The sequence below is a fragment of the Elephantulus edwardii genome, unplaced genomic scaffold (assembly GCF_000299155.1).
Source record: "Elephantulus edwardii isolate Elephantulus edwardi_28Jun2011 unplaced genomic scaffold, EleEdw1.0 scaffold00079, whole genome shotgun sequence".
In the NCBI taxonomy this organism is placed as follows: domain Eukaryota; kingdom Metazoa; phylum Chordata; class Mammalia; order Macroscelidea; family Macroscelididae; genus Elephantulus; species Elephantulus edwardii.
This window is the reverse complement of record NW_006399829.1, coordinates 2,844,196-2,853,302: the sequence shown is the minus strand read 5'-3', so window position 1 is coordinate 2,853,302 and position 9,107 is coordinate 2,844,196. Positions and strand designations below refer to the sequence as shown.

At 46.0% G+C, this 9,107-nt stretch overlaps 1 pseudogene; it reads right to left on the bottom strand.

Moving 5' to 3' along the window:
- Positions 1-3,230: 3,230 nt before the first annotated feature.
- Positions 3,231-4,949, bottom strand: LOC102855921 (annotated as a pseudogene).
- Between the last annotated feature and the right edge of the window lie 4,158 nt (positions 4,950-9,107).

The window sequence follows — 9,107 nt, the reverse complement described above, 5'->3', positions numbered from 1 at the left end:
GCAGTTTTTTCTACCCAGGGGTCAGATGGCACAATCCTGAGGGCTGAGGAGCTCACCCCAAGGGCCGGCTCACTCTGCCTGGGGCCAAAATTATGGCTCACTCTGCCGCCAGGGGGCTGAATGAACCGCCCACCCCGAGGGCTGGATGGCAACCCCCGTAGGCTGGGCGACACACCCCAGGGGCTGGCTGGCACACTCCCCCACCAAAGTCCCCCACCAAGTCCAGACCCTGTGCTTCACTGAAGACCATGTGGCCAGGGACAGCATCCCCAATTCTGGTACCACCCCCATTCCCCCCCCAGATAAGTGGTTATAATACTGAAGTAGGTGTCACTGCCCTCCCCCTTTATAATGGAGAAGGGGACCTGAGTGTGGTGAACAGAACCCCCAGGTCTAAACAGTTCTTGGCAAAGGCAGACAGCAGACCAAAAGATGCGCTGCATTGAGGATATCTGCCATCTGGGACATGCTGCCACAGTTAAATGTTGTTGAGTCGTAGACAGCTCACAGAGACTCTCATCAGTCCATTGTACTGGTAATCTTCCTCTTTGGCCTGCCAAGGAGACCCCAAGCTGCCAACGAGTCTCCCACTGCTGCCATCTTGGCTCCAGGAATTCTTCCCAGAACCAGTCCACTCTGCAGTGGTGTGGTGGCTCCGCTGCACCAGCCTTGGGGGGCCCAGTGCCTACCATCTATCTTGGGTGAGGGGATCCCTGGGGTCCAGCTGTGGGAGCCCCATGCAGTGGCAGCAGTGGCTCGTGCTCGGCAGCGGGGGCTGGGAGCCACAGGACTCACCCATTCCTCCCTGGGAATCCTTGATCTCCTGGTGTTGAGCCTCGATCAGCACTGAAGACCAGTCATCAACCTTTAACTGTTCAATTATCAATAAATGGGTCTGTAGAAGGCCGTGGTGGCCCTCCTCCATGTGGCCCACTGCTCCCGCAGCTCACCACGCTGTTTCTGCCACCATCTTGGAATCCTCCCCAACTTTCACATTCTTATGAAACAATTGAAAATACATAGCTTGAGTCAAGCCCACTTTAGTGTGGAAATTGACATTCATGCTCTTTAACACTTTTAAGAGGACCTTGACAGCAGATTTGCCCAATGCTAAATATCTTTTGCTTAAAATGATCTTAAGAATAGGTTTTGGGTTTGTTGTTTCCTTTTTTAAAAAGAATAGATTTGAAGAACTGAATACCAATGATTGAAGACCATATGATCATCCTTGAAGGGAACAAAAGGTTATTATTAAGACAGGAGAAAGGGGGGAGGAACCCCAAAATGAATGTGAAAATAGACTCTGAAAATTGCACTGAAGTATAAAGAAGTGAAAACAAAGGGAATACATGCTGAAGTAAAATAGCAGAACAGAAGATTTCAAAGAGCAGCTTGAGAAGACAAACTCAGTATTGTAATAGAATGTGCAGAGAGTTGAAATTGGAGAATAAGAAGGGAAGAACTCGATCAGCATTTCTCCAGTAGAGAGAGTTGAAAAAATAAATTTAAGTCTTGAAGCACAATATTGAAAGATGCTATGGGCAATATGTTGAATGATCCTGGAAGCATCGCAAGAAGATGTAGGTAATAAACAGAGTCATTGTACCAAAAAAAGAACTGACTGACACTGAAAAATTTCAGGGATGAATATAAGCAGGAGCCAATGGTAATGAAGAAGGAAGTGGAAGCTGCATTGAAGGCAAAAATAAGGCCCAGGAATTGATAGGATACCAATTGACTTGTTTTAATTAACCGCTTGTTTACCACTCCATGCCAGGAAATTTTGAGGACAGTTTTCTGGCCAACAGACTGGAAAGGGTCCATATTTCTTCCCATTCTCATCAAAGTGATCCAATAGAATATGGAAACTATCAAATAACATCATTAATAGCACATGCAAGCAAAATATTGCTAAAGATCATTCAAAAATGGCTAGAACAGTACATAGATAGAGAACTGCCAAAAGTTCAAGCAGGATTTAAAAGAGGTCCTGACACCAGGAATATCATTGCTGATGTAAGATGAATTCTGGCTGAAAGTAAAGAATATAAAAAGAATATGTATATACGCTTTATTGAATCTGCAAAGATATTTGACTGTGTGTATCTTAGTAAACTATAGCCAACATTGAGAAGAATAGAAATCCCAAAGCACTTAATTGTGCTCACGTGAAACCTGGACCGGGACCAGGAAGCTATTATACAAACAGAGCAGGGAAACACTGCATGGTTTAATATTAAGAAGGGAGTGTGTCAGGTTTATATTCTCTTTCTATACTCATTTAGTCTGTATGCTTAGCAAATCATTTGAGAAGCTGAACTCTATGAAGAAGAATGTAGCATCAAGATCAGAGGAAGTCTCATCAATAACCTGCAGAACCTTGCTTGCTGAAAGTGAGGAGGACTTGAAGCACTTGCTGCAGAAGATCATGGAATTCACCCTTCAATGTGGATTGTGTATGGGTCAAGAAAACAAAAATTCCTACCATTGGACTTATAGGCATATTATAATAGATGGAGAAAAGATTGAAATTGTCAAAAACTTTATTTTACTTGGACCCAAAATCAACACCTTTGGTTCTAGCATCAAAAAATCAGAAAACATATTATTCTGGGATATTCTGCAGTCAGGGATCTCTCCAAATTATTGAAGAGCAATGATGTAAGTTTGAGGACTAAGTTGCACTTGATCTTTTCAGTCACTTGCTATGCATCTGAGAGCTGGATCTTACGTATTTATTTATCTATCTATCTATCTATCTATCTGTCTGTCTGTCTGTCTGTCTGTCTGTTTGTTTATTTATTTATTTATTTATTTATTTATTTTGCTATTGGGCATTTATTGCAAACAGAAAATATGAGGTATAAGAAGCCGATCCAGAACCCAAGCCCATCCCTGGCTGGGGATGCGGCGATCTCTTTTCACCCTGTGCCAGGCCCACAGCAACCCTCTGAGGCCAGAGGGGACCGTGCACTGAGGTAGCTGCATCTTACAACCTGCCCCTTTAAGTACAACTCCCGGGGCTCCCCAATTCGCACACCGATCGTGCTGGAAGGGAGGAGGAGGGAAGGAGGCGGCCAGCACGGCCTGGCATTGGGACAGTACACCCAGAAACGGAGCCAACATCCTAGCCTCGAGGCAAAGGCACCTTCCTGCCTGCTGGCCCATCCAGGTCAGCGACAGGGCATGGACAGCTGTGGGCACAGGGCGGAGATGGCCAGGCCAGAAGGTCACTGCTGCTGCAGGCAGTCCTCGGTTACCCCCTGGGCAGCCAGTTCAGCCAGCACGTTCTGCAGGTAGTTAGGGTCCGGGTAGCCGTGGCCGGTCATGTTTCGGTCCATCTCTGTCTTGTGGTGGATCTCATTCCACACCACTGTGTCCGTCTCGCTGGTGGTGCTGGATGTCCCTATCGTGAAGATCAGTCGCCTCTTCCAGGCGACCCTCAGAAGCTCCAGGACCTTGCGGCCCTGGGCGTTGTCCGGAAGGTAGCACTGGGGGGGGGAACCCTCTGGCAGTAAATGGTTTTCCAGGGTTGGGATGCTCAGGGCCCTGGATGCTATGAGGAATGTTGTAAACGATGAGGATCGTCCCACAATCGGCATGGCCAAGGAATGACTCCTGGAACGTGTATACCTCCACCTTCCCCTGGGGCTGCATCCCAGTCTTCTCTCCGTAGATGGTTTTGCAGGAAGGACACTGCAAGCTTCCATCCTTATTGCCGTTGCAGTACATCGCCAGCAAGTAGAGCAGGTGGAAGGCGTGGCTGCAGTTGGAGAGGCAGCCCACAGCCAAGGGCCCGACGGTCTTGCTGTCAGTCACGTCGCTGTACCCAGACACCACGGACAGCTTCTCCATAGAGATGATACAGTCCTCATCCGGAGGAGTTCTCAGCTCATCAGTGTAGTTTTTTATCACCTGTTCCAGCTCTGGCTTTGGTGTCCCTCCTGCAAGGGCCTGCTGGACCCTGCTGGGCTTTGGCGTCTGCATGGGTACGCTGGCGGGGACATTCCCAGCGCTGCTGGCTGGACCGCTGGGGAGGGAGGTGCTGGGTTGGCTGGACGTGGCGGATCCGGGGGGCATGTGTTGCAGGGCCGGGTGAGAGAGGCTGGAGCGGTAGAGGGGCTGGCTTCCCAGGGCAGGGGCTGTCCCACCCCAGGGGTTGGTAGTGTTCAGCCTGGGTGCAGACTGAGCCCCAGACAGAGAGGGTTTGCTGTACGGGGCAAAGGCCTGATGAGTCCCGAAGACCATGGTGGTCCTGTGGATGGGCTGTGGGGCAGGGTATGCAGGGAGGTTGGTCATGGAGTGGCGGTAGCGGCCTGACACAGGTCTAGTTCCGCCACCACTGAGGCACTGGTGGCAAGAGCAGGGGACTCCCATGTCGCCCAGCAGAGCAATGACGGTAGTCACAGGGTAAGGTGGCCCTGCCTGGCGTCACACGCTACGACAGAAGCTTGAAGTCTTGTTGGTCTGAGTGTAGGTGGCATAGTTGACAGTGTAGCTGTACCCCAGGGGAGCCAAGTCCACGATCTGGTTGCCCCTGGCCATCTGCTGCTCCAGATAGTCGCAGATGCTGGCTTCATAGCCTGTCCAGGAGCCATCGTCACTCAGCCACTCCCAGACGATGCCCGGGCCTGCAGCTGAGTTCTGTGAGAACAGATGCCTCCTCACAGCCCTCGTGGTGCCTTGTGTGTTGGCGGAACTGTCCAGCTGGGGAGGTCAATGATGTAAGGAGCCCGTGAGGAGTCAGCCTGGCCTAGGGGGATGCTGTGAGCCAAGCTCCCCACTCCAAAGCGCTGGCCCTTCTGCTGGACAAACTGCTGCTCAATGTAGCTGCAGACGATGGCACTGTAAGGGTGCCAGGTGCCCAGCTCGTCCTGCCACTCCCACACAGACACTGCCACAGGGCTGGTGTACACCTGAGGCATGGACAGGTTTGGGGTCATGGCCATCTTTCCCCGGCACAGCTCAGACCAGTCCGGCCTGGAATCTCAGGTTCATTGCCCACTGTTCCCACAGATCTCTTCTCTCTGAAGAAGAAGCTCTCAGATGCAATAAATAAATAGATGATAGATAGATAGATAGATAGATAGATAGATAGATAAGGATAACGGAAGGATTAATGCCTTTGAACTGTGGGGTTGGAGAGGAGTGCTAAACATCCCATGGATTGCCAAAATAACAATCAAATATGTCTTAGAGAAAGTGCAGTGAGTGCTCCTTGGAGGCAAGGATGATAAATCTTTACCCTCCGTGGATCACACTTGTTGCTAGGAGAGGCTATTTCTTGGAAAGGGATATGATGCTTGGAAAGGCAGAGTGTCTTTGAGGGAGAGTCAAGCAGGTGTATTGACACGATGACTGCCGTAATGGGCTCCAGTGTGTCAGGAAGTGTGAAGATGACACAACATAGAACAGGGTTCAGATCTGTTGTTCATACAGTCACTATGGGTCATATTCAACTTGACGACACCTAACGGCAACAAGCATCTTTTGAGTTCTGGTGGCTTAGTGGTAACTAATTATACTGTCAGCTCAAAAGGTTTGTAGTTTGACTCCACCAGCTGCACCAGGGCAATCTCTTCCCATGCAATTTCCACCTCTGAAAACTTGCTAGTGGTCAGCTATGGTTCAGTTCTGACTTGATGGTACACACCACCAACAAACATCTTTTATTTTCTTGACTGCAGCTACCATGGATCCAAGTAACATAAAATATTTGACTAAAATTTTTTCCTCTCTTTATCATGATATTGTCCAGATATGAGGATTTTGGGTTTTTTGGTGTTGAGATGTAGCCCATCGTAAATGCTTTAGTCTTTGACCTTGAGTAAGTGCATCCTGTCTTACTTTCTACAAACTATGTTGTGTCATCTTCATAATACAGATTGCTGACAAATCTTCCACCAATCCTGATGTCACATTATTCTTTATATTGTACAATCTCTCAGGTCATTTGCTCACCATGCAAATTGGTATTTTGAGAGTTCGACTCTGATACATATCTTTCCTAATTTTAAACCCTGCAAAATACTCTGGTTATCTATGTATAGATTTCTCATGAGCACAATTAAATGTTCTGGAATTACTATTCTTCTCAGTATTATCCATAATTTTATATAATCCACATGGCCAAATGTCCTTGCATAATTATTAAAACACAGGCAAACATCTTCTGCTATTCCTTCCTTACTGCCAAGATCCAACTGACATCAACAATGATAACCCTTGTTTCATGTGTTCTGTATCCTGCTTGAATTTCTGGCAGTTCTCTACCAAAGCACTGCTCTGTTGTTAAATAGTCTTCAGCATGATTTTATATAATATATATTATAAATTGTTGTTGAGTATAGTTGCGTTGAAACTGAGCTGAAGCGGTTCCTCCAGCAGATTTCCAGAGGCACTAAATCTCACAGGTGGAGATTGCCCATCTTTCTCCTGCAGAGTGGCTAGTGGATTCAAACTGCATGCCTTTGGGATTGTAGCACACTTCTAACCATTACGCCACCAATTGTCATTGTTCTCATGTGCCGACGAGTCGCCTGCGACTTATAGTGACCCTATATACAATAAGCTAAATCCTGCTCTATCCTGTCCTAATCTTATTGTCTCTGACAAACTTATACCTATATCCCCAGTCACTGAATCAGTCCATCTCTTCAAGGGCCTTTCTCTCCTGCATTGTCCCTCTACCTTCCCAAGAATGATGTCCTTCTCTAAGGAGAGGTCCATCCTTGCAACATGGCCAAAGTGTGTCAGACAGAGCGTTAGAATCCTTGCCTCCAAAGAGCAGCCTGATTTCACCCTCTCCAGGCTGAGCCTGTTCATTTTCTTAGAAGTCCATGGTATATTCAGTACTCTTTTCCAGCACCACAGCTCAAAGGCATCAATTCTCCTTCTATCATCCCTAGTCATTTTCCAGCCTTCTGATACATAGCACGTAATTCCAAAGACTGTGGCCTGGATGAGGTGCACCTTAATATCCAGATAGAATTATATTATTTCTATTTTACAAGAATAAAATATTTTAAATGAAAATAAAACTCTTAATCAACTTCAAAGCCTTTGATAGTCTAATAACTTATGACCTCTGGCCTCATTTCTCTTACTGAACAGTCTTCACACCAATCTGCCTGCTCCTTCTAGTACATGTGGTTCACCTGAGTGTCTCAAACTCAAACTCACTGTCATTGAGTCAAGTCCCAAGACTACTCATTTCTCAGTAGTCATTGGTGACTTGATGGCACATAGCAACAACAACAGTCATTGGTGGACCCAAACTGCTAAAGACACAAGGCCTTTGGATTAGCAGCACAATTTGTGTTACCACCAGATCTTACTTCTTCCTTGAACCTCCTTCCCCAAAATCTCATTGCTCACTTTCTCACTTAATTCAGATCTCTGTTTAAACAATAGAAGAATTGAAAGACTACGTAACGAAGAAAGGCCCTGGCATAAGTATGTGATGGCAGTTGTCTCCATGGGCCATAGATGGAACTTCTATCATCTGTGAGAGGAGTCACTGCTTCTGTATGGTGTCATCAAAGGCCACCGTCTGTGAAGCATCTGTTCTTTCTGAGGGAAGTGTGGCTGCCAAGCATCTCTACTGACAAGAGCAGTTGCCATGTCAGTTTCTTGGGCTAGGGGGCCCTAACTTGGAGATTTGGGGCTTTATCCCTCAGCATTATAAGAGTCACTCTTGACCTACAGGGAAGAGTGACTCTTGGTTAACAGTTTTCACTGAATTGAGAGAATAACAGTTTCCTTATGGGAATCCTTTGTAGGGGACCAGAAGCCTAGAAACTATGGAAGGAAATGCAAAATAAGTCCAGAGCTCCTGAATTAGAGCCCAGCTTTCAGATTCTCTGTGGAGGGTGTGGCCCAGGACGCAGTGGCATCTCCACTCTCCTCTTCTCTTGTCCTTTACATCTTCTCAGTCTCTTCCGTTCTTTTCCTGTGACTTGAACAACAGTTTACAAAGCAAACTTGGTTTTTCTTCATTCAACCAATTGCACACATTTTGATTTATGACATTAATTACTACATCCACAATGAACCTCACTTTCTCCCCTTTCTCCCTGTGAGTCTCATTTCCATTAGTCGTTATACTCCATCTCTTCTTTCCTTCTGAACTTTATCTGTGGGCACATGCTTTTGATCTAGTATAGTTGATTGCTCATGATCGCTCTTAATTTTGCAAATAAAAAGTCATTTTATACAACTTTACTTGCAAAGTTCATATACATTGATTTTCACACCAGATCCTTCTCATTTCCTTTACCCACCCCTCCCTCCAACCATCAAATGGGCGACACCCCTGTTCCCCTCATTCCCACCCTTTTGCTTTCCCCTCCCCCTCCCCTGATACTCATACATATTTTACTAGTTAACTTTCTAATTCCATAATATTGGACTTATACAATATTTGTCCTTATGGAGCTGAGTTAGTTCACTTAGCATAAAGCTCTCCAATCCCTCCCAAGTTAGGGAGTGATTTTTAAAATCATTGCTCCTGCATGCTGCATAATATTCCATCATGTGAATGTACCATAATTTCTTAATCGATTCAATTGTGGTTGGACATTTGGACTGTTTCTATGTTCTTGCAATGGTGAATAATGCTGTTATGAACACTGGAGTACAAATTTTCATTTGTGTCTCAGTTCTAATTTTCCCAGGGTATAGTAGGAGTGGCATCCACTTCCTACACAACATGCCTCTGGAAACTCTATGAACTTTGATAAATGTCAGTAGTTGTAGAGGGGCTTCAGGCCTTTTGTTCCTATTCAGGTTTTTTGAGGAAACGCCAAACTGCCTTCCAGAGCAGTTGTACCATTTTACAATTGCAGCAACAATGTTTAAGAGTTCCTATCTCACCACATCCTCTCCAACATTTATTACTTGCTGTCCTGTTGAACTCTGCCACTGCTGCTGGGGTGAGATGGTATCTCACTGTGGTTTTGATTTACATCTCTCATCTTGCCTGTGATTTTGAGCAATTCTTCAGGTGTCTGTTGGTCATCGAAATGTCTTCCTCTGTGAAAATTCTTTCCATGCCTTTTTCCCATTTTGTAATATTGTGTTATCAGTCTTTTTTCTTTTCTCTTTTT